This window comes from Hylobates moloch, unplaced genomic scaffold, assembly GCF_009828535.3.
Source record: "Hylobates moloch isolate HMO894 unplaced genomic scaffold, HMol_V3 SCAFFOLD_10, whole genome shotgun sequence".
NCBI classification, from domain to species: domain Eukaryota; kingdom Metazoa; phylum Chordata; class Mammalia; order Primates; family Hylobatidae; genus Hylobates; species Hylobates moloch.
The window spans coordinates 2013189-2038280 of record NW_026652285.1 but is presented as its reverse complement, the minus strand read 5'-3'; the positions used below and the strand labels follow the sequence as shown (position 1 = coordinate 2038280).

The window sequence follows — 25092 nt, the reverse complement described above, 5'->3', positions numbered from 1 at the left end:
TGGGCATGTGGAGCTTCATTCATCGTCAGCCAGTTCTGCTCAGAGGAATTAGAAAGGCCTAAAGTCACTAGACATTTGGGGTCATGAGGAGAGATGCAGATGGAGGTAGGAGCACACAGAGATAGAGAGAGGAACAGGCCAAGGTAAACCTCATCTGTTCTGAAATTTCGTCTAAGATTCCCCATAAAAGAAAGCTCTTTCTGGGCAGGGAGTCGTGGCTCAAGCCTGTAATCCTAGCAGTTTGGGAGGCAGAGGTGGGTGGATCACGAGGTCAAGAGATCGAGACCAACCTTGAAAGCGTGACTCTGTAGGCTCAGACTCAGACCACGCCACACCGGCTGCAGTCAAGAGATCTTTATCAGAGGAGTCCGAGGGAGATACGGGGCTGTGGGCATAGGGGATCTCTTCCCATTCTCCTGTTTGCTCACAATATTTAGAGGCCTATAAATGGGCCATTTATTTTGGTTGTTTAAGGGGTGGTGAATTTGATTAAGCGTTTAGGTTTGAGGTCGGCGGCAAGGCCTAGGGTAGCCAGATTGTCTAGAAGGCATTTCAGCGGGGAGTCGGCTGGCAGGGATGCGGAGCCTCCCATAGTGGGAGAAGGGGCAGTGATGGCTAAGAGGGCGTCCCTAATTAGCTGAACACTGTAACCAGGTTCAGAGCCTTCGGTTGGTCGTCACCAAGGTGAAGGGACTGAAGGGCCAACAGCATGGCCGAGGGACCGTGAGCCACCTGGTACCAGGATTTTGTATGTAGCCAACAGTACGGCGCGGGGCGGAGGCTCAGGCCGGAGGGGCGAGGAGGAAAGGGAGAAAACTCCGTTCCCTGTGGGTCGAGGAGGGGAAGCGAATGATAGGGGCCTACCACTGCCGTAGGGGCGTCGGGCGAAATGTGTTTGTCACGGGAGTGGCTACGGTCTGGGGATTTGCCCGAGAGGTAGGCCCAGGAGGGGAAAACTTACCGAGATGAGGCCGGTGGTGGGCGAACAGCGTGGTGAACAGGAAAATGGGCGAAGACTGACCGGGGCCTGGTCTGAGCCTGAGAGGGATTGGGGTCCCACCAAAGGCGGGGTGTCCCAATCCGAGTCACGGCACCAATGAAAGGGTGACTCTGTAGGCTCAGACTAAGACCACACCACACCGGTTGCAGTCAAGAGATCTTTATTGGAGGAGTCCGAGGGAGAGCCGAAGCGGAAGAAGAACGAGCGAGGGCTCTGCAGCCTCCATCTTTTATGCCTACGGACGTTTCGTGGGGGTCGCTGGTTGGCTGAGGGGCTGGGTCTAGGCTGAGGCGGGAAGGCGTGACCTCTGATTGGCTCCTTTTGGCAGGCCTGTGTTGGGGAGGAAGAAGAACCCGGAACCAGCGCCATTAGGGTGCTCCTGTTACCTAACAATCCTGGCCAACATGGTGAAACCCCCGTCTCTACTAAAAATACAAAAAAATTTAGCTATGTGTGGTGGGGTGGGCCTGTAGTTCCAGCTACTCAGGAGGCTGAGGCAAGAGAATCACTTGAACCCGGGAGGCACAGGTTGCATTGAGCCGAGATCATGCCATTGTACCCCAGCCTGGGCAACAGAGCAAGACTCCGTCTCAAAAAAAAAAAAAAAAAAAGGATAAATAAAAAAAATAGAAAGCTCTTTCTTTCTTTTCTTCATCTCAATTCATTGTTTCATGTCACATAGGAATTAATACTATTCTATTCTTGGAAATTAACATCAAGCATAAAATAGTAGAATGGATAAGAATACATATGGATGCTAGTGATATACTGCCTAGTTCAAACTCTAGCTTCTAACCTCACTTGACATGTAACCTTGGGTAGCTAATTTCTCAGTGCCTCTGTTTCCTCACATGTAAAATGGGAATGATAACAGTAGATACCTGCCTTCCAGGGCTTATGGAATTAAATTTACTATAACATATAAAGTACTTAGAACTTAATTAGCAAGTACAATGATCCTTTATTAAAGGATACAATCTATCCTTTAATAAAATATTTTAAAGAAAATCATATATATCATGTCATTTTACCCCTCTATGTTTCATTATGCATCTCTAAAAAATATAGTTTCTCACATTACCTCAATGTTCTTACAGTATCTGTGACATAAGGATTCCTTGGTATCAGCTAAACCCAGTCAACGGCAGCATATTTCCCTAATATCTACTGTATATTAGATATCAACATTATTCTATAAACTATAAATAGGCAAATAGATGTGTTCTTAGACCCAACAACCATAGACTATGTTGGTTTTTAAGAAATGTTTTTAGGCCGGGCACGGTGGCTCACGCTTGTAATCCCAGCACTTTGGGAGGCCGAGGGGGGCGGATCACGAGGTCAGGAGATCGAGACCACAGTGAAACCCCGTCTCTACTAAAAATACAAAAAAATTAGCCGGGTGTGGTGGCGGGCGCCTGTAGTCCCAGCTACTCGGAGAGGCTGAAGCAGGAGAATGGCGGGAACCCGGGAGGCGGAGCTTGCAGTGAGCCGAGATCGCGCCACTGCACTCCAGCCTGGGCGACAGAGCGAGACTCCGTCTCAAAAAAAAAAAAAAAAAAAAGAAATGTTTTTTTTCTGCTGGACACAGTGGCTCACGCCTGTAATCCCAGCATTTTGAGAGGCCGAGGTGGGAGGAACAATTAAACCCAGGAGTTCAACTCCAGCCAGGGCAACATAGGGATACCTCGTCTGTACAGAAAAAAGAAAAAAAAAATCAGCAGGGTGTGGTGGAACATACCTGTGGTCCCAGCTACTTAGGAGGCTGAGGTGGGAGGACTGCTTGAGTCTGGAAGGTTGAGGCTGCAGTAAGCTGTGATCACACCACTGCACTCCAGCCTGAGCAACAGAGCAAGAGGAACCTGTCTCAAAACAAAAGAGAGAAAATGTTTCTTTTCAGATTTAGGTTTTTATTTTGATAGATATACTAAGACATAGAGAAAATGGTAGACAGTCTCCATAAAATTATCACCAGTAATTATCAAGATTTTGCCATATTAGCCTAATCTATCCTTTAATAAAATATTTTAAAGAAAATCATATATATCATGTCATTTTACCCCTCTATGTTTCATTATGCATCTCTAAAAAATATAGATAGTTTCTCACATTACCTCAATGTTCTTACAGTATCTGTGACATAAGGATTCCTTGGTATCAGCTAAACCCAGTCAACGGCAGCATATTTCCCTAATAGTTGAAATCAGAATCCAAACCAGGTCCATCATCACATTTGGTCCTAATATTTCTTAACTCTCCTTTAATCTAGAACAGTCTTTCTTGCCTTTGCTTCATGCCATTGACTTCTTGCAGAAGCCAGGTCAGTCGTCTTTTAAAATGTACCACATGCTTATGGTGACCACGCCTCAAGTTTTGCGTGAGACAGCCCCAGTTTATACCTTTTGTCCCAGTACAATTATGAGTCACACTCCTCTACTCTTAGTTGCCTACCCATTGGGAGTTTGTCTTTTTGTTTTACTGTCTGCTTTAATTTGTTCTATCTGCCATATTTCCTATACATTGACATTAGCAAAAGGCCTGATGCAGCCTCATCTTTTTTGATAAGAATTCTTCCTAGATGGTTCTGTTTGCTACAGATATCCTTGTACTGGGAGGTTTATAATGTGTGATTGTCCCACTTTTAGTGGTACTCAAATTGATGAGTGAATTCAGGGAATATAAGCATGATCAAGCCATTGTAAAGTTCTTCATCTACCTTTCATCTCATGCTTTCATTCCTTGTTGGTAATTGCTGCAATCAATTATTACATTCGATGTTAGAAAACAGCTCTAGCTCTATCAGTCCTTCCATATTTATTGGCTAGAATTTTTTTGTAAAGAACTTTCCCTTCTCAGTTAGGGCTTGGTTATCCTGCAGTGCAATGTATACAGAGTAAATGCTTAACTCTTTGGTTTTTTTTTTTTTTTTTTTTTTTTTTTTTTTGAGACGGAGTCTCGCTCTGTCACCCAGGCTGGAGTGCAGTGGCGCGATCTCGGCTCACTGCAAGCTCCGCCTCCCGGGTTCACGCCATTCTCCTGCCTCAGCCTCTCCTAGTAGCTGGGACCACAGGCGCCCGCCAACACGCCCGGCTAATTTTTTGTATTTTTAGTAGAGACGGGGTTTCACCGTGGTCTCGATCTCCTGACCTCGTGATCCGCCCCCCTCGGCCTCCCAAAGTGCTGGGATTACAAGCGTGAGCCACCACGCCCAGCCAACTCTTTCGTTTTAATGGTCAGTTTTCAGAATGGGAAGTTGAAACCTTAGTTACTTCAAGTAGTGTCCAATTTATTTATTTATTTGAGCTTTTTTTTGTTGTTTGTTTTTTGCTATGGTGATTTTTATCTGTTTAAAAAATTTTGTATCATTATAACTTCATGGTTTCTTATATGTTAAGCTTAAATACATTTATAAAATAAATTATCCTCATAAATTAGGAGCAGTCTATATTAGTCAGGGTTCCCTGGAGAAACAAAACAAATTAGTCAGAGAGAGAGAGAAAGAAAAAGAGAGATATTTATTTTAAGAAATTAGTTGACACAGGCCGAGCACGGTGGCTCATGCCTGTAATTCCAGCACTTTGGGAGGCCAAGGCAGACAAATCACTTGAGGTAAGGAGTTTAAGACCAACCAGCCTGGCCAACGTGGTGAAACCCATCTCTACTAAAAATACAAAAATTAGCGGGTACACACATATAATCTCAGCTATTCAGGAGGCTGAGACTTGAAAATCACTGGAATCCAGAGGCAGAGGTTGCAGTGAGCTGAGATTGTGCCACTGTACTCCAGCCTGGGTGACAGAGCAAGACTCTGTCTCAAAAAAAGAAATTAGTTCACACAATTGTGGGGGCTGGCATTTCTGAAATCTGTAGGGCAGGCAGACAGACTAGAAACCCAGAGGAGAGTTATTGTTGCAGCTCAAGTCCAAAGGCAGTCTGGACCTCAGTCCTCGCCTCTGAAGCTTTTCAACTGACTAGAGGAGGCCCACCCACATGATGGAGGGTCATCTGCTTTACTGTTCTACTGATTTAAGTGTTAATCTCATTTTAAAAGTACCTTCCTAGCAACATCTAGACTGGTGTTTGACCAAATATCTGGGTACTGTGGCCTAGCTAAGTTGATGCATAAAATAATTACACTGTCTCTATATTTTAAAATAACAATAGCATCTCAGGGTAGAAAATGCAAAAAGTGGTAGAATCAATGCTTACTGTGAGTGTTCATATGTGGGAGAGAGCACTCAGGCCAAACCAAACAAGAAACATTTGAATTTGTAATTTCTGAATGTTCTGCTGGTTTTCATGCTAGACAGAGCTGACAAAAAATCCCCCTGGTTCTGCTGCTTCCTATGTAACCTTGAGGAACTCACATTAGTTCAATGAGCCTTAGAACCTTCATCTAAAAAGCAAAGATAATAGCATCCCTTTGGCCTGCCATTTGACAGCCAAGAGTTTGTGCACATTTTGAAATCTCTGTATGTTACACAAATATGTTATTAGACTACTTTTGTTAAGACCCAATGAACCAGAGTGTCAAACAAATGTGCTTTGAAGCTATAGTCGTAAGTGTAATGCTGCATTACAATGTTTAATGACTTTCTCTCTATTTGAAAGAGACCTTTACTCTCACTTCTCACATTTTAAGAAAAGGGAAAGTTGTTATTCTCCAAAGGGAAAAAGAGTAAGAGCACTAATTTTCCATATGAATGCCTCTATCAGTAAGTACATGTTTTCCCTGTAGTCCCTAATTCTCTATGTCAGCAATGTAACAATGACAAATGCAAAGGATAAATAAAGGTAGTTATCAATGTAGTAATGACAAATATGAAGGCTGTCTCTTTGTTAACCATTCAACAAACACTTATAAAACGCCCATTAAATGTGAAAGACTATGCCAGGTGCTATTGAAGACACAGAAATGACTCAATCCAGATTCTGTCCTCAAGCAAACTATAGGCTATTAAGAAGAAACCATAATTAAAAAGGAAAAATCTATAAGATTTTAATTGACAAGTACAATGAGAGCGCTTGGTAACAGCCTATGGAAAGCTGGAGAAGGAGAGATGAGTTTCAGTTGTAGGTTCCAGACAACTTCTTGGACAAGCTGGCACTGAAGCTAGACTAAAGAATAGGAATAGATTTGGACCCGTGAGATAGGCAGGGTGGAGCAGATGAAAGGTAGGGGGGATGTTGTGGATGTGGTGGGAGTATAAGATAATTGAAGGGTCTAAGAAGTAGGAAAAAAGTATGGACACGTGCTATGTGTGGCAACCAACGAGTTCTTTCCTTTACCTCTAACTTCTTTCTCTGCAATTTTAGAAAGGATCTTAGGATTCATCTAATACTAGGATGGCAAAAAGTCTTCCTCTGTCTAGCTCACCAGCTTCAATTGATGGGTAACAGAAGGTTATACCTGGTTGGTCAGCTCAATGGAGAGGGTTATTGTCCTCTACCACTTCATAAATTAAGGTTTTATTAAAATCATGGTGCTTGGCTGGACACAGTGACACATGCCTATAATTCCAGCACTTTGGGAAGTCGATGCAGGAGAATCGCTTGAGTCTACGGGTTTGAGACAAGCCTGGGCAACATAGTGGAACCTCATTTCTACAAAAAAATAAACAAAATTAGCTAGGCATAGTGGCATAAGCCTGTAGTCTCAGCTAGTTGGGAGGCTGAAGTGGGAGAATCACATAAGCCCAGGAGGTTGAGGCTGCAGTGAGCCAAGATTGTGCCACTGCACTCCAGCCTGGGCAACAGAGTGAGACCCTGTTTCAGAATAATAATACTACTAATAATAATTATGATGCTTTCCAACTTTAAAACTCTATGATTCCCAGAAGCCAAATCTTCTCTGGAAGTTTTAAACATTTTAGATATAAATTTTTCTTAGCTAGAATACTTACACCCATGCTTCCTAAACATAAAATACAGAACTTAATCTAGCCTTCTTGACGATTCAGATTTGTCATGATCGAAAACAGGAGGGATTGTACTGTGTAATATCACAGCATTGCCAGGATCCATGGAGGAACAGAGGATTATTGACTCTTAAATTTAGTGACTCCAAAATTCTCTCTACTTGGTATATATAATTTTTTATTTTTCTTCTGCCTGGTTATTGGGCATTTCGCTCTCAGATTTTGGTGCTTTCAGTATATCTACCTATTTTACCCACTTTTGTTTTGTCTGTTTGCTGTTCCTATTCTACTTGAAGCTTGGAAGTTACATAATGAAGTTCTGTTAGAATTACACATAAAATAAGAGTAAATAAGCTCTGAGTATGAGTCTAAGAGGATTGCCTACATGTAAAGTATCTTAAGTCTTAGTGCCATCTGGTCTGGCTGTTTAATTAAAAGGGTGTGTGTGTGTGTGAGAGAGAGAGAGAGGGAGAGAGAGAGAGAGACAGAGAGAGGGAGACAGAGAGAGAAAGTGACAGAAAGAGAGAGACAGAAAGAGAGACAGAGAGAGAGAATAAAGAGAATGTATATATGTATGTGTGCACATAAATGTATTTTTCCCTTCTAGTTTTTTACTATGACTGTAAGACAACTAAATTCAAGATAAGTAAAGTGTGACAGTGTATAATATGCCTAGAAAAATTGAGAAGCGTAGAAAAATCTAAGATAACAAGAAATTTTGTCATACTGCATAGAAGAGATAATCATGGTTGCCCCTGCTGTTGTGCAGACCTTGTGCTGATCATGACACAATGCAAACAGCAACCATTATCTCTGAGAGACAGCAGCTACACGATTAGGCCAAGTTCCTATGGGGAAACTGAAAGAAAATGATTATTAAACTTGAGGTTTCCTGATCCCAAACCAGACCTCCTTCAACTTCTATGAAATTCTGCCCATGATAATTATTATTAGACATCAAAAGAAATCCTGCACTTCTGCACTACATTGAAAGAGCATGTATCCCAGGGATGTGGGTTTGGAGTAAGCCAATGCATCCCCCCAAAAAATCAACCAGTGAGTGGCTGAACAGAATCACCTGGAGAGCTTGTTTCAAATATGGATGCTTGGATCCCATTATCTAGAGTCTGTTTAGCAGCCTGGAGATTGAAACCAGAAGTTTGAGAGAGGTTTTCATCCTTAAACACTTAAGCATTCAACTCCATCATAACTATAGTACCATTATCACACCCAGGTTTGATTTTAGGGAAACTCAAATTGTCTTTGTGCTTCCAAACAGTTAGTATTCAGGCCTGGGGCTTTAGGTAATGAAAAGTTTTCTGCCTCTGCCTTTCCTGTCCAGCTCACTATGTACTTCTCAGCCCCTTCACTCATGCCTGTGCCAAAATAACAGGCTATCCAGGTATGCTTGACATCCCAACCAATTTCTTTCTGCTCTACCTCTGCTCCTGGTGCTGAACTGGAAGTGGTGGCAAGGTTACTATAGGGCATCCTAAGAGCCTTTCCCTGCTTCACAGAGGGGGTGGGATTGGGGGAGTAGGGGGAGGCTTTTTGCAGCCAAGATGATGTTTCTGAAGAAAGGGTCAAGTGGTCAAAAGTAATGTTCACAGTAAAAACTGTGACAGTGTCCTGGCTAGGAAGTAAAAGTGTTCTCCAGTGTTGAAGGCACATCTACTGTCTTCTGCAACAGCAGCCACGGGGGTTCTTACTGAGAATATACACAAGGAAAAGTGTTTTTGCTCATAGCACCTCACTGAATCCTCACAATGGCTCTAAGATGAAAATAAGGCTGAGAAGTAATTTGGTCAAGCTTGTACAATAAGAAAGAGGCAAAGCTGGGTTCAAAATCATCACAACAGATGCAAACCTGAGTCTCAGCCACTGGGCTATATTAGCACACAACCAGATTTATTTGTTTATTTTGTTGTTGTTGTTGTTTGAGATGGAGTCTCACTCTGTTGCCCAGGCTGGAGCACAATCGTGCAATCTCAGATCACTGCAACCTCTGCCTACTGGTTCAAGCAATTTTCCTGCCTCAGCCTCCCGAGTAGCTGGGGTTACAGGCGTGTAGCACCACACCCACCTACTTTCTGTATTTTTAGTAGAGACAGGGTTTGTCCATGTTGGCCAGGCTGGTCTCAAAAATCCTGACCTCAGGTAATCTGCCTGCCTCAACCTCCCAAAGTGCAAGGATTATAGGCGTGAGCCACCACACCCGGCTGCGCAACTAGATTTAAATACATATTCAGATGTTACAAGAATCCTTACACCTGCCTGTGGTCCTAAGCAATGCTATGGAGGATACATTCCATTCCTGTACTTTGAGGTCATTGTAGCAATACTGAATCCTATGGGAGCAAGAGCTGGACCCTTTGCATGCACCAAAAGGCTGAGAAATCCTCTGTCCTTGGAAGTCAGTGTCAGGATCTGCAGCTGACTCAATGCCTGGGAGAAACTTGTGGGTTACGCTGTCCCACTGGGAATGCAGACAGCCTTCTCCAACAGAAAGATAGAGCACTATAGAGCTCACGAGACACCACAGGAAAACAGCCTTCCCATGGGTCTGCAGGACTTTGGGATCCCCGCTGCTGCAGAGGGGTTTCATTCTCCTTTCCCAGATTCAAAATTAAACACCAACATGACAGATCTGGGTATAAATAGCATCTTCACCAATGAACATTTAACCCAGCGGTTTTTTTTTTAACTCTCAAGGTGGCTGAGGAGCTCCACAAAGGTGTCCTAAGAGACACTGCAAAGAAACAAGGTAAGTGCAATATGCCTGAGTTTTCCCAACCAACCCCATTTCAACCAGAACAGGGCTGCTGAAATGTGTTTTATATGTTAGGCTTCCTTGTAAGCTTCTGTTTGAAGGAAGGATTCCATGTCAAGAACCATGTTTGTAAATGACTGTTTCTATCCTCTTGAGTTTGACTACTATTATTCCTAAACCCCACCAGATGATTGGAGATCAAAGACTAAATAAAATCTAAGGAATAGGCCAGGTGTGGTGGCTCACTCCTGCATTCCCGGCACTCTAGGAAGTCAAGGCGGGCAGATCACTTGAGCCCAGGAGTTCAAGATCAGCCTGGGCAACAAGGCAAGATCTTGTCTCTACTAAAAATACAAAAATTAGCTGGATATTGTGGCACCTGTAGTCCCAGCTGCTCAGGAGGCTGAGGCAGGAGGATCACTTGAGCCTGGGAGGTCAAGGCTACCATGAGCCAAGATCACACCACTGAACTCCAGCCTGGGCAACAGAGTGAGACCTTGTCTGGAAAAAAAAAAAAAAAAGGAATAACCTCCCCACAACGTAACAACAGGTACTTTTTTTTTGGGTGAGGGGGAGGGGGGAAAAGGTCTCACTTTGTCTCCCAGGCTGGAGTGCAATGGTGCAGTCTCAGCTCACTGCAACCTCAACCTCTGAGATTCAAGTGGTTCTCTCACCTCAGCTTCCCTACAGGCGCATACCATCACACCCAGCTAATTTTTGTATTTTGTAGAGACAGGCTCTCACCATGTTGCCCATGCTGGCAGAGCCTTATCTCCCTTTGTTTAGGCTGAAAATTTCAAATATTCACTTTCCCAGCTTCCTTGGTAACTAGGACATGGGAATATGTCCCATTTCTCCAAAAGTCTACTGGGAAGAGCTTTTCTCGCTCTTAAAAAAAAAAAAAAGTAATAGGTCCATAAAAATGCCCCTCTTCTTCACTTGCCAGGCCCTTGGAAAACATTATCCCTTTTTATCCTCATAGCAACCCTATGAGGTAATTAATAATATCATTCCAAGTTTAAAAGTGGAGAAACTGAGGCTCAGAAAGGTGAATAACTTGACCAAGATCATATCTAATAAATGGTAGGGCCAAGATTTGAACCCAGATCTGTGTGACTCCTGTTATGGCTTGAATCGTGTCCCCCTAAAAAGATATGTTGAGGCCCTAATCCCCACTACACAGAATGGGGCCTCATCCAGAAATAGGACCTCTACAGAGGTAATCAAGTTAAAATAGGGTCATTAGAGTGGGCCCTAATCTAATATGACCAGCCTAATTATAAAAAGGGGGAAATTTGTGCACACAGACAGACACACGTAGAAGACAGTCTAAGGCATGCAGGGAGAAGACAGCCATGTGTCTGGAATGATGCATCTCTAAGCCAGGGAACTCAAGAATTGAATGCAAACACTGGAAGCCAGAGAAGGCAAGGAAAGATTCTCTTCCCATAGAGCCATCAGAAAGCATGGCTCTGCCATTACCTTCATCAGATTTCTAGCCTCCATAACTATGAAACAACACATTTCTGTTGTTTGAAGCCACCTATTTTTTGTTTGTTCATTTGTTTTTTCTCTTTGACAGAGTCTAGCTCCATCACCCAAGCTGGAGTGCAATGGTATAATCATAGCTCACTGCAGCCTCAACCCCCTGGGCTCAAGCAATCCTCCTGCCTCAGCCTCCCAAGTAGCTAGAACTACAGGTGAGCTACCGCATGTGGTCCCATTTTTTGGTACTTTGTTATGGCAGCCCTAGGGAACTAAAGCAACTCCCAAACTGTTAGAAAGGTTATTATTAGAATGCCTCCCTGAAAATGTGCAAATTTAGATATGTTTGCCTGCGAATGGCACTGCAGTAGCAGAGACAATCCTAAAAAATAGTGATCATCTTGGCCGGGCATGGTGGCTCACACCTGTAATCCCAGCATTTTGGGAGGCGGAGATGGTTGGATCACTTAAGGTCAGGAGTTCAAGACCAGCATGGCCAACATGGTGAAGCCCCATCTTTACTAAAAATACAAAAAATTAGCCAGGCGTGGTGGCACGTGCCTGCAGTCACCTATTCAGGAGGCTGAGGTGGGAGAATTAATTGAACCCAGGAGGTGAAGGTGCAGTGAGCCAATTTCATGCCACTGTACTCCAGCATGGGTGACAGAGTGAGACTCTGTCTAAAAAAAAAAAAAAAAAAAAAAGTGACCATCTTCATGAAGGCACTAAGGCAGAGCCAAGCAAATCTGTATTGGCCTGTTATGCGTGTCCGTGTAAAGAGACCAAAAAACAGGCTTTGTGTGAGCAATAAAGCTTTTTAATCACCTGGGTGCAGGTGGACCGAGTCCAAAAAAGGAGTCAGCAAAGGGAGATGGGGTGGGGCAATTCTATAGGATTTGGGTAGGTAGTGGGAAATTACAGTCAAAGGGGGTTTTTCTCTTGTGGGTAGGGGCGGGGGTCACAAGGTGCTGGGTGGGGAGCTCCTGAGACTCACTGTCCAGGAGAAGGAGTGTCACAAAGTCAATTGATCAGTTAGGGTGGAGCAGGAACAAATCACAATGGTGGAATGTCATCAGTTAAAGCAGGAACTGGCCATTTTCACTTCTTTTGTGATTCTTCACTTGCTTCAGGCCACCTGGATGTATACGTGCAGGTCACAGGGGATATGATGGCTTAGCTTGGGCTCGGAGGCCTGACATTCCTGTCTTCTTATATTAATAAGAAAAACAAAACAATATAGTAGTGAAATGTCGGGGTGGTGAAAATTTTGGGGGGTGGTATGGAGAGATAATGGGTGATGTTTCTCAGGGCTGCTTCGAGCGGGATTAGGAGCAGCATGGGAACCTACAGTGGGAGAGATTAAGCTGAAAAAAGATTTTGGGGTAAGGGGTGATATCGTGGGGTTGTTAGAAGGAGCATTTGTGGTATAGAATGATTAGTGATGGTCTGGATGCAGTTTTGTATGAAATGAGAAACTAAAAGGAAGACACAAGGTCCAAATAAGAGAGGGAGAAAAACAGGTATTAAAGGACTAAGAATTGGGAGGACCCAGGACATCGAATTAGAGAGTGCCCAGAGGGGTTCAGTGTAATTATTTGCTCGGTTGGCGAGTTTTGGAGCTCTATCCTTGAGTTTTTTATGTTGTCATATACCAAGCCAGATTGATTTAGGTAAAAACAACACTCTACATTTAAAAATATAGAGAGTCCTTTTTTTCAGCAGTGAGTAATTCAAGGCCTCGGAGATTTTGGAGGAAAGAGAAATGCAAAGCCAGCAATTGTTTGTTAAAGAAGGATTAGAAACGGCTAGGAGAGAGTGAGTGAGATTGACAGTGTGGTGGAGATAGCTGGGGAGAGGTAGAGGGTGGCATAAGAACGGGAATGAGAATAAGAGTGAGTATAAAAGTAAATAATAGGACTTCATCAGGGTGAAAGTATTGGAGGGTGCCCTGTCAGCAAAGATCATCTATCCACTCCAAGAGGGAGTCAAAAGTGGCGGATTGGGGATAGTACCAGGAGATATCCACTACAATGGTTTGGAGAAAAAGTGTAAACCGGCAGTGTAAACAGGGGCAGGGCATTTATGAGTAGCTGAGAATGGTGAATAGGAGTATGACGAGACAGAATATAGTAGGGATGACAAGTTTTTGGGGCGCAGTCCAAGTAGTGGGGGTGACTGCAGTACTAGTACTGCTGCTGCCTGTCCTCTTAAACACTGTGGGGGTCCAAAACTAGCTGTAACCAAGAATCTATATACGGAACTGATCTGGGTGTCCTGGCTTACAGGTTACCCTGTGCCATACCTTTGAGACAAGGGACCTGTCCAGGCTTCCTTCTGATGGCTAACCTATCTCTAATTCTGTCCAGTCTATCTCACACAAAGTTCTAAGTTTTCCTGGTGTCATAGTAACTCCATAGTCTCCCTTAAATCCCTTTTTGAAATTTTTCAACATAGTTCCTAGTGGGGTGGGCTTACTTTGTGCCTGACCCATGTTTTCTCGAGACAAAACACCACGCTTACACCACACGCACACCACAAAACAAAGAATGGGTAAAAGGGGCACACGCACACTGTTTCAGCTTACACCAAACCAGAATCAGAACCAAAATCAGAGTATCCAGAAATCCAAGCCAGGTCAAAACCAAAACCAAAGTATCAAGCAATCCAAGTCAAGTCAAAAACAAAAACCAAAGTGCTGGTACGGGCACACCATGGGTGATCAGGCCTCGCTTCCACTCAAATGGAGTGGGCAAGTTCCAAAGACCAGACTTACCAAGTTTCAGATGTCCAGACTCCAAGTGCCAGTTCCTTCCTGGTGTTCAGCTACTGCGTTGATCCTCCACGGGGGCCTGCCATGTGCTGCTCTGACGAGGCGTTCCACTGGGGCAATTGCCTACCTGGGAGTGCTCTCAGGATCCACGTCGCTCAAGCTGGCCGGAGTCCCCCGCGGGGATGCTCCACAGGACAGGCCTAAGCCACCTAAAGGGCTGCCTCGACCGTCCTTACCGTTAATCACCTTGCTTCCCAATCAGGGAACCAAGAAATGTAGCAAGACAAGCCGCAGACAAAACCCCTCAGACACCGAGTTAAAGAATGAAGGGCTTTATTCATATTCAGCCGGGAGCTTTGGCAAGACTCACGTCTCCAACAACCGAGCTCTCCGAGTGAGCAATTCCTGTCCCTTTTAAGGGCTCACAGCTCTAAGGGGGTCCGCGTGAGAGGGTCGTGATTGATTGAGCAGGCAGGGGGTACGTGACTGGGGGCTGCATGCACCGGTAATTGGAACGGAACAGAACATGACAGGGAGCTTCACGGTGCTCTTCTTATGCAAATAACTGACTAGGTCAGGGGTTGATCTTTAAACTACCAGGCCCAGGGTGAGGCGCCGGGCTGTCTGCTCGTGGATTTCATTTCTGCCTTTTAGTTTTCACTTCTTCTTTCTTTGGAGGCAGAAATTCAGCATAAGACAATATGAGGGGTGGTCTCCTGCCTTATCTGGAACAAGGGGCCGAGCAAGAAAGTGCATCCATATAAAAGTTCAAATGGACTGTACCCTGTAGCACCTCGAGGACAGGCTCTAATTTTGAGAAAGGCAAGAGGTAAAACTACTGTCCAGTCCTTTTTAAGTTGGAGGCTGAGTTTGGTGAGGCGTGTTTTTAAAAGACCATTAGTCTGTTCTACCTTTCCTGAGGATTGAGGATGGTAAGGAGTATGAAGGTTCCACTGAATACCAAGAGACTGAGAAACTGCTTAGGTGATTTGACTAATAAAGGCTGGACCATTGTCAGATTGAATAGAAGTAAGGGGGTCAAATCAGGGAATTATATCTGTTAGAAGGGAAGAAATCACCTCAGTAGCCTTTTCGGAGCTAGTGGGAAAGGCCTCGACCCATCTGGTGAAGGTGTCGATCCAAACCAGGAGCTATTTAAATTCACGGACGCGGGGCATGTGAGGAAAGTCCATCTGCCAACCTCGTGTTGGAGTGAATCCACAAGGCTGATGCAAAGCAAAAGGAGGAGGCCTGAGAAAGCCTTGGGGGCTGGTGGCATGGCAGACAGAGCATTGAGAGGTGATGGTCTTAAGGATGGATTTCCATGAAGGGAAGGAGATGAGAGGCTGCAGGAGGTGAGCCAGAGCCTTGTATCCCACATGGAAGTGGTCATGAAGGGAAGAAAGAATGGACTCAGCCTGTGAGGCAGGAAGAGTGAATTTTCCATGGTCTAAGAACCACTTGCTCTGAGTTGGAAAAGACTGGTAGAGCAGGTTTTCAGAAGAAGAGTAGGTGGGAGTGATAGAGAAGAAAGAAAAGTACTAGCCTTCTGGAATAGGGGCTGGAATATTAGCGGGTGTGGAGGCATTGGCTATTTCTTTTGCTGTCCTGTCGGCATAGGCATTTTCTTTTTTCTTTTCTTTTTCTTTTTTTTTTTAAGACAGTCTTGCTCTGTCTCCCAGGCTGGAGTGCAGTGGCCGATCTTGGCTCACTACAACCTCCGCCTCCCGGTTTCAAGCAGTCCTCCTGCCTCAGCCTCCCGAGTAGGTGGGACAGGTGTCCACCACCACACCTGGCTAGTTTTTGTATTTTTAGTAGATTTGGGGTTTCACCATATTGGCCAGGTTGGTCTCGAACTCCTGACCTTGTGATCCACCCGCCTCAGCCTCCCAAAGTGCTGGGATTACAGGCATGAGCCACCGCGCCCGGCCAGCATAGGCATTTTCTTTTGCAATAAGATCAGTAGGTTTCTGGTGTCCTTTACAATGAATGACTCCAGCCTTGGCCGGCAGCAGAGCAGCCTTAAGGAGGGCCTTTATTAGGAAGGCATTGATATTGGAAGAGCCTTGTGTGATAAGGAAGCCTCTTCAGTCCAGATGGCAGCATGGTTATGGAGGATGTGGAAAGCATATTTGAAGTCAGTATAAATGTTAATATGCATTCCTTTAGCGAGAGAGAGCACATGAGTTAAAGCAATCAGTTTGGCTTGTTGGGAAGTAGTGGAGGGAGGAAGCGCAGCAGCTTCGATAATGGAGGTGTGGGACATGACAGCATATCCAGCTTTAGCTGGTGAAAATTGACTGGGTTTAGAAGAACTGCCATCGGTAAACCAAGTGTGGTCTGGGTTTGGAATTGGAAGAACAGAAATATGAGGAAAGGGGGAAGATGCTATGTGTATTAGGGAAATACAGTCATGTGGTTCAGGAGTTGTGTTGGGTGCTAAGTGAGAAGCTGGGTTGAAATCGGGCCCATGGGTAATAGTTACCATGGGAGTTTCAACAAAAAGTTAATAGAGCTGGAGGAGTCAAGGGGCAGACAATAAATATGACAGGTGTGAGGAGGACATTAATGCTTGAAGGTTGTGAGAACTGTAGAGGGTAAGTGGAGCATAGCCTGTGATTTTGAAGACCTCTAGAAGTATTAAAGAGGCGGCTGCTGCCGCAGGCAGACATAGAGGCCAGCCCAGAACTGTGAGGTCAAGTTCTTTTGACAGAAAGGCAGCAGGTCATGGGCCTGGCTCCTGTGTGAGGACTCCAGCAGCACAGCCTTGTATTTCAGCTGTGTGTAAGGAAAAAGCATGGGACAAATCAGGGAGTGCTAGTGTAGGAGCTGTCTCCAGGGCCTTTTCGAAAGAGCAAAAGGAAGAATTGGGAAAAGACTTAGGGTCTATGGGATTGGTTAAGTGACCCTTTGTGAGCTTGTAAAGTGGTTTGGTTAGGATAGCAAAGCCTGGTATCCAGAGTCGGAAATACCCAACAATGCCTAAGAAGGAAAGGAGTTGCTGTATGGTGGTGGGGACTGGGGTCTGGGAGATTAACTGAACATGGTCTGCAGGAAGGGCACGTGTATGTTGATGGAAGATTATACTGAGATAGGTAATGCTAGGGGAAGAAATTTGTGCTTTGGAGGGGGATACTCAGTACCCCTTTGAGTAGAGATGTTGAAGAAGCAGGATAGTGTCCTGCTGGGAAGATTGGTAAGAGGGGCTGCAAAGAGGAAGATCATCAAAATATTGAATAAGGTGGGAGGCAGACAGGCGAAAAGAAAGCAGATCATGAGAAAGGGCCTGGCCAAAGTAGTGTGGGCTGTCCCTGAAACCTTGGGGCAGAACAGTCCAGGTGAGTTGCTGGGATTGGTGGGTGTCAGGGTCAGTCCAAGTAAAGGCGAAAAGAGGCTGGGAGGAGGGATGCAAGGGGATAGTAAAGAAGACATCTTTGAGGTCGATAACAGAATAGTGAATTGTGGGAGGGGGTATTGAAGATAGGAAGGTGTACGGGTTTGGCACTATAGGATGGATGGGAAGGACGATTTCATTAATAAGGTGAAGATCCTGAACCAACCTGTAAGACTTGTCCAGTTTCTGGACGGGTAGGATGGGGGAGTTGTAAGGAGAATTTGTAGGCTGTAAGAGTCCATGTTGTAACAGGCCGGTGGTAACAGGCTTTAACCCTTTTAAAGCCTGCTGTGGGGTGGGATATTGGCGTTGAGCAGGGTAAGGGTGATTAGGTTTTAATGGGATGATAAGGAGTGCATGATCGGTCACCAAGGAGGGAATAGAGGTGTCCCATACTTGTGGATTAAGATAGGGAGACACAAGGGAGGATGCAAAGTAGGCTTTGAACTGGGGAAAAGGGCGGCAATGTGGTATGGCTGTAGTCCAGGAGTAGTCAGGGAAGCAGATAATTTAGTTAAAATGTCTCGACCTAATAAGGGAGCTAGGCAAGTGGGGATAACTAAAAAGGAGCGCATAAAAGATGTTGTTCAAGTTGGCACCAGAGTTGGGGAGTTTTAAGAGGTTTAGAAGCCTGGCCGTCAATATCCACAACAGTTATGGAGGCAAGGGAGACAGGCCCTTGAAAAGAAGGTAATGTGGAGTGGGTAGCCTCCGTATTGATTAAGAAGGGGACAGACTTACCCTCCCACTGTAAGAGTTACCCAAAGCTCAGCATCTATGATGGTCCAGGGGGCTTCCAAGGCGATCAGGCAGTGTCAGTCTTCAGCCACTAAGCCGAGAGCATCTGGGAAGGAGTCAGTCAGAGAGCCTTAGGCCAGAGCTCCAGGGGCTCTGGGAGTGGCTGCCGGGCAAGATGGACAGTCCGATTTCCAGTGGGGACCTGCACAGACGGGACATGGCTTAGGAGGAAACCTGGGCTGCGGGCATTCCTTGGCCCAGTGGCCAGATTTCCAGCACCCGAAGCAAGATCCTGGGGGAGGAGGTCCTGGAGGAACGCCTGGCCGCTGCAGTTTAGGTGTTTTGAAGGGTTTTTTTTCTTTTTTTCTTTTTTTTTTTTTTAGATGGATTTTCATTCCAGTCGCCCAGGCTGGAGTACAATGGCACGATCTCAGTTCATCGCAACCTCCACCTCCCAGGTTCAAGTGATTCTCCTGCCTCATCCTCCCAAGTAGCTGGGACTACAGGCATGTGCCACCATGCCTGGCTAATTTTTGTATTTTTAGTAGAGATGAGGTTTCACCATCTTGGCCAGGCTGGTCTCGAACTCCTGACCTCGTGATCCATCTACCTTGACCTCCCAAAGTGCTGGGATTACAGGTGTGAGCCACCACACCTGGCCTTTGAAGTTCTTGTGTGCTGGAGATGTGGCTGGGGTTTCTCTCACAGTGGAGGCAAGTAATTGCAACTCAGAAATACGTTGTCGTTTGGCTGTCTCTTTTCTATTATTGTACACCTTAAAGGCAAGGTTAATTAAGTCCTGTTGTGGGGTTTGAGGGCTGGAACCTAATTTTTGGAGCTTTTTCTAATGTCAGGAGTGGACTGGGTAATAAAATTCATATTGAGAATAAGATGGCCTTCTGGCCCCTCTGGGTCTAGGGTGGTAAAGCGCTTAAGGGTTGTTGCCAAACGGGCCATGAACTGGGCTGGGTTTTTATATTTGATGAAAAAGAGCCAAACGCTAACTGATTTGGGAGACGTTGGATAAAGAAAAAGGAGCATTAACCTTGACTATGCCTTCAGCTCCAGCCACCTCTGTCAGACGGAATTGTTGGGCAAGTGGGGAAGAGCTAGTCGCAGAATGAAACTATAAGCCAAACTGGGTGTAAGGAGGAGAGGTGATAGAAGGATTATAGGGTGGGGGAGCAGAGGCTGAGGAAGAATTGGGCCTGGTGAGGAGCAGCCGGGGGAGGAGGGGAGAGGTCAGATGGGTCTGTAGAAAAGGAGGATTCAAAGGACTCAGAACTTGGGGTGGAGACTGAAGGACCAGACAGGAGAGAAAGAAGAAAGATTTAGGACGAGTCACATTGGGAGCAGAGACTAGGGAGGGACTGACGTGTAAAGAATGCCTGGACGTCAGGCACCTCAGACCATTTGCCCATTTTATGACAAAAATTATCTAGATCTTGTAGGATGGACAAATCAAAAGTGCCATTCTCTGGCCACTCGGAACTATTGCCGAGTTTGTATGGGGGCCAAGCGGTATTACAGAAGAAAATAAGACGTTTAGGTTTTAGGCCAGGTGTTAGTCAAAGAGGTTTTAGGTTTTTAAGAACACAGGCTAAGGAAGAAGAAGGGGGAATGGAGGGCGGAAGGTTGCCCATAGTAAGGAGATAAGTTTAAAGAGAAAGGTAGAGACACGGAGAAGGGGGTGGGTGAGCCACCCTGGGCTGTAATGTGGGTGAGCATCCAAAGCAGGCATCCCCGCAATTGACTTGCCGCCAAGGGAATGTGGTGAATGGGTGAAATGACCAAGGCAGGCGTCCCCACGGTGATCAGACACCAGTGAAATGTGGGTGAATGATCAAGGCAGGTATCCCCGCTATAATCAGACACCAAGGGAAGGCTGTCTTCCCAAATCCGTGACCGACGTTGGAGTTTTTGAGTTGACGGATAAAATGTGTCTCCTTTGTCTCTACTAGAGAGGAAAAAAGAACTGGAATTGCAAGGACAGGGAGATTGAAGGGTAGCGAGAGAGGCTGGAGAAGAGAGTGAATAGACTGCTTACCCGATTTGAAATCAGTGAGATGTTCCTTGGGCTGGTCTGAGGACCTGAGGTCATAGGTGGATCTCCTCACGGAGTGAGGGTGAAGACAGGGGACCGGTCTCCCGAAAGAGTCCCTCTGTCCCAGGTCTTTGGCACCAAATGTTACACGCGTCCGGGTGAAGGGGCTTTGTGTGAGCAATAAAGCTTTTTAATCACCTGGGTGCAGGTTGACTGAGTCCAAAAAAGGAGTCAGCAAAGGGAGATAGGGGTGGGTCAGTTTTATAGGATTTGGGTAGGTAACGAAAAATTACAGTCAAAGGGGGTTTTTCTCTTGTGGGCAGGGGCGAGGGTCACAAGGTGCTCAGTGGGGAGCTCCTGAGACTCACTGTCCAGGAGAAGGAGTGTCACAAGGTCAATTGATCAGTTAGGGTGGGGCAGGAACAAATCACAACAGTGGAATGTCATCAGTTAAGGCAGGAACTGGCTATTTTCACTTCTTTTGTGGTTCTTCAGTTGCAGGTCACAGGGGATATGATGGCTTAGCTTGGGCTCAGAGGCCTGACATGGCCCAGCAGGAAAGCTAGGTTGCAGCAGAGATAATCGCAAACTCAACCTGCATTTATCAAACTAAAAATATGGTTGGTCGGGTGCGGTGGCTCACGCCTGTAATCCCTGCACTTTGGGAGGCCGTGGCGGGCAGATCATGAGGTCAGGAGATCGAGACCATCCTGGCTAACACAGTGAACCCCGTCTCTACTAAAAATACAAAAAATTAGCCAGGCGTGGTAGCCAGTGCCTGTAGTCCCAGCTATTTGGGAGGCTGAGGCAGGAGAATGGCATGAACCTGGGAGGCGGAGCTGGCAGTGAGCCGAGATCACGCCACTGCACTCCAGCCTGGGTGACACAGCGAGACTCCCTCTCAAAAAAAAAAAAAAAAAAAAATATGGTCAAAGGTGCTTCCTATGTAAGGCTCCAACACCCTTTGAGGTTGGTGTCTCTGTTTTCATTCTATAGGTGATGGAACTGACTGGCCCCAAATCCCACAGCTAATAAAAAGAAGCTTTTGAATCTATAGCTCCTAACAAAGCCCACTGCTCTTTCTGCCTGCTGTGACTTACTTTCATGGGAAACCATCCTTAGGGGCATTTCGTGGCCTCTGGATGTGGGCAGACATTATAACAAACACTGTGTAAGTATATTTGCCTCATCCTTTGTGTTTCTACTTGGAGCAAGTTTTGGTTTTATTGTTGTTGTTGTTGTTGTTGTTGTTTCTTTTTTCGGACTTAATTGGTGAGTGTAACAAATTGCAGTTCCTCTGTGTGTTGTCTCAGAACACCCAACTGCATCTCCCTGATGGCCTCATTTCCCCCTTCTGTTACTGTGCATTCCACTGCAGCAGAGCTAATAATTGCAACTAATTAACTTAAGAATTGCCTTGAGATAAAAACAAAAGCACTTACACGGAGCAAGTCAGCAGGTTGGACTTATGCAAATGAACTTGCTGCTTAAGAGGAAACTCTGAACTTTGGCTTCCAGCCCTTGGCACCTCTGATACCACCAAGTCCATGATCTGTGGCTTTTCTGTTGAGCAGACCCAGGGTGCTTCCTCTACAGCTGAGAGAATCACTTCAATGAAAGCTCCTCCTCCTGCCCACTCCCTCGGCCTGGAAAGGAACAGGAACGTTGTGGATCATCACCTCTCGGTGCAATGAACAGGAGCTCCGAAATGAAGAAAATGGAAGATGACAACTCAAGCTACAGGTTCTGTGCTTGAGAACTCCAAGAGGAAAGGAATATGATGTCTGGACTTGTCTTTATTCATCATTTAGCTCAACTTTTCAGAATGTGATTATTTGTAACTTCTTTTGTCCTATATTTATCATGGACCCCTGCATGGTAACCTGCAAACTCCCATACCTAGCATCTAAATTTCTCCATACGCTGGCCCTAACTTCTCATTCAAACCAGACTCCAGCCGCTCCCAAACTTGAAGCCTCCCTTTTAACCAAATGACTCCAAAATACGTGTGGCACTTTCTTTTCTTTTTTTTTTTTTTGAGATGGAGTCTTGATCTTGTTGCCCAGGCTGGAGTACAGTAGTGCAATCTCGGCTCACTGCAACCTCTGCCTCCTGGGTTCAAGCGATTCTCCTAACTCAGCCTCCCTAGTAGCTGGGATTACAGGTGCCCACCACCATACCCGGCTAATTTTGCATTTTTAGTAGAGACAGGGTTTTACCATGTTGGTCAGGCTGGTCTTGAACTCCCAACCTCAGGTGATCCGCCCACCTCGGCCTCCCAAAGTGCTGAGATTACAGGCGTGGTGAGCCACCATGCCCTGCCAGCACTTTCTTATCTTCCTGTCTCTTGGCTCAAAGAACTTCCCTACTGGAATCCCATTAAAAAAAATATAGGTGAAAGGGCACCCATCCTGCAGTCCAGTGGATCAAAATCACCTATGCAGAGACTGACTTCATCAAAACCATCTAAGGACCTTATTAGAGACCCTGAGCTCTACTGCTAGATGGTTCTCCTGCACAGCCAAGTTTGGGAACCCCTAATAGCCCAAACTCACTTGGCCAGTGCAGAACTCTGCTCTATACCATTCTAAGACACAGAAACCAGTCTCTGCTTGAACATTCACTGTGGTCTGGAAATCACCACCTGATGAAGATGAAAGAACTGAATTCCATTTTTAAACAAAGCTAATTGTAAAACATTTATGCCATGTGTTGGGGCAATGTCATCTTCTCTGCATATCCCACTATCTGACCTAATTCTGTCATATGCATCTACCCAACATAAGCACAATAACTCCTCCAACAGCAATTGTTCAAATATCTAAAGATAGACATAAATCCCATACACCCCACACCCCAACTCCTAAGTCTTCAAATCCTCTGGCTAAACCACTGTAATTCCTCCAAATGTAAATGATAATAGCTCATCATGATAATAGTCCTTGGCATAATCCATGAAATAGATACTATTATTTCCATTACATAGACAAGTAAACTGAGGCTATGAGAAGTTAAGTAACTTCCCCAAGGTGACATAGTAAGTGTCAGAACTTGGGTCTGAATAAGTCTGTCTGACTCCAAAATGATGTTATTACACTTTACTGTGCTGTTCCCTAATTTGTTCATTTTGTTTGAACAATCTCCAATTTTAATATCGCTCATTCAATGTCATACTCAGAATGGAACAGATTGTTTGTGAACTTGTCTGCCCAACATAGAGCACAGAACTCTCTTGCTGTCCACCGTACACTTCTATTCATGTAGCCCAAGATGATCTTGGTATTTCCTGGCAGCTCCATCACACAGTGGACTGATATCAATTAAAATGCTTCAATTTATTTTCATGTGAACTGCTATAAAGTCAGGTATTATTTCCATTTTATCAATTGCCTATCGTTTGCAAATCCAAGAACTATGGACTAAAGATACTGGAATGGATACAATGTTAGACAAGGCACACCTGCTCTCAAAAGAGCGAATGAAAGAAAAGGAAAGGAAAAGACTGAGTGGAAAAGATTAGGGAACTGGTTCCCATCTTTATCAGTCGCAATTGTATAACTGTCAGGTGGAGAGAGCTTAGGGAGGCCCAATCCTTTTTCAATTCTGTGATAATTGTTACTTTGTGACTATGTAATCCCTATAACTAGAGCTTGAACAAAAGAACAGATCAGATGCTTAAAGCTACCATTCTATGTTTCTTATCCTGTGCCTTTTAAACCTGAGTCGAAGACTTTCCTTCTATGTGTACTGAGTTATACCTTATATATTTATCTTGTGAGCCTTGGCCCATCCTTCCAAACTCTAGAAGTTTTTTTTTTTTTTTTAAATTTTGTTTTTTAACCTGATTCTGCCATACAATGTCTTGGTCAGCACTACCAGATCTGAACTTCCTACAAATGGAATTAACATGCCCCCTATGTTCCAGATGAAAGCATTGAATGGGAACTGACCCTAGACAAATAGCACTGCAATAGATACAAGCTCAATTCAGCAAAGGCCTAGGTCGAGCTTGTTCATTAACTGTCCATCACACGGCACAGGGCTCCACGTGGAATCAATACCATATTAAGCCTTGTATAAATCAATCAATTAATTAATGAAGACCCTTCTCCAGTTTCAAACCATAGAATAGTAGAATATCCTAGGTGGACATGACCTGAAAAGTCATTTAACATCCTCTTTTTTGTTTTGTTTTGTTTCATTTTTTGGAGACAGGGCCTTGGTTTGTCACCCAGGCTGGAGTGCAGTGACGCGATCTCAGATCACTGCAACCTCTGCCTCCTGGTTTCAAGCGATTCTCATGCCTCAGCCTCTCAAGTAGCTAGGATACAGGACCACGCCACCACACCAGGCTAATTTTTGTATTTTTAGTAGAGTCTGGGTTTTGCCATGTTGACCAGGCTAGTCTTGAACTCCTGGCCTCAAGTCATCCCCCTGTCTTAGCCTCCTAAAGTGCTGAGATTACAGGTGCCCAACCTTCAACATCCTCTTTTCTTATAGTCAGAAAATAAAACCCTAAAAGGAGCAACTAGTGACCTCAAGTACCTACTTTGGGGAAAAATAAACACAGATTACCCAGGCTTCCTGTTTTCGAATGCAGAGCACTTTCCACCACACCAACCCACGGACTTACTAATCAACATTCTCCTATTATATTTGTCTACCCTTTAACTGTACTACAGTAGTCCCCTCTTATTCTCAGTACAGTATAATAAGAGACCACATTTACATAACTTTTATTACAGAATATTGTTATTATTATTTAGAAACAGGGTCTCACGCTTGTCACCCAGGCAGGAATGCAGTGGCAAAGTCATAGCTCTGCAGCCTCAAACTCCTGGGCTCCAGCAATCCTCTTGCCTCAGCCAAGTAACTGAGTTACAGGCTTGTGCCACCACGGCTGACAATTTTTTTTTTCTTTTTTTAGAGATGGGTTCTCACTATGTTGCCCAGGCTGGCTTTGAATTCCTAGG

At 44.9% G+C, this 25092-nt stretch overlaps 1 long non-coding RNA gene across 1 annotated transcript in view; it reads right to left on the bottom strand.

Annotated features, from left to right (window-relative positions):
• Positions 1 to 14385, bottom strand: part of LOC116474376 (uncharacterized) — a 30111-nt gene extending 15726 nt beyond the window's left edge. The window contains exons 1-3 of the long non-coding RNA XR_004249664.3: positions 13947 to 14385; positions 2742 to 2862; positions 962 to 1330 (exon numbers count right to left, since the gene is read on the bottom strand). This is a non-coding gene — a long non-coding RNA (uncharacterized LOC116474376). The remainder of the gene's footprint in view (positions 1 to 961; positions 1331 to 2741; positions 2863 to 13946) is intronic.
• Between the last annotated feature and the right edge of the window lie 10707 nt (positions 14386 to 25092).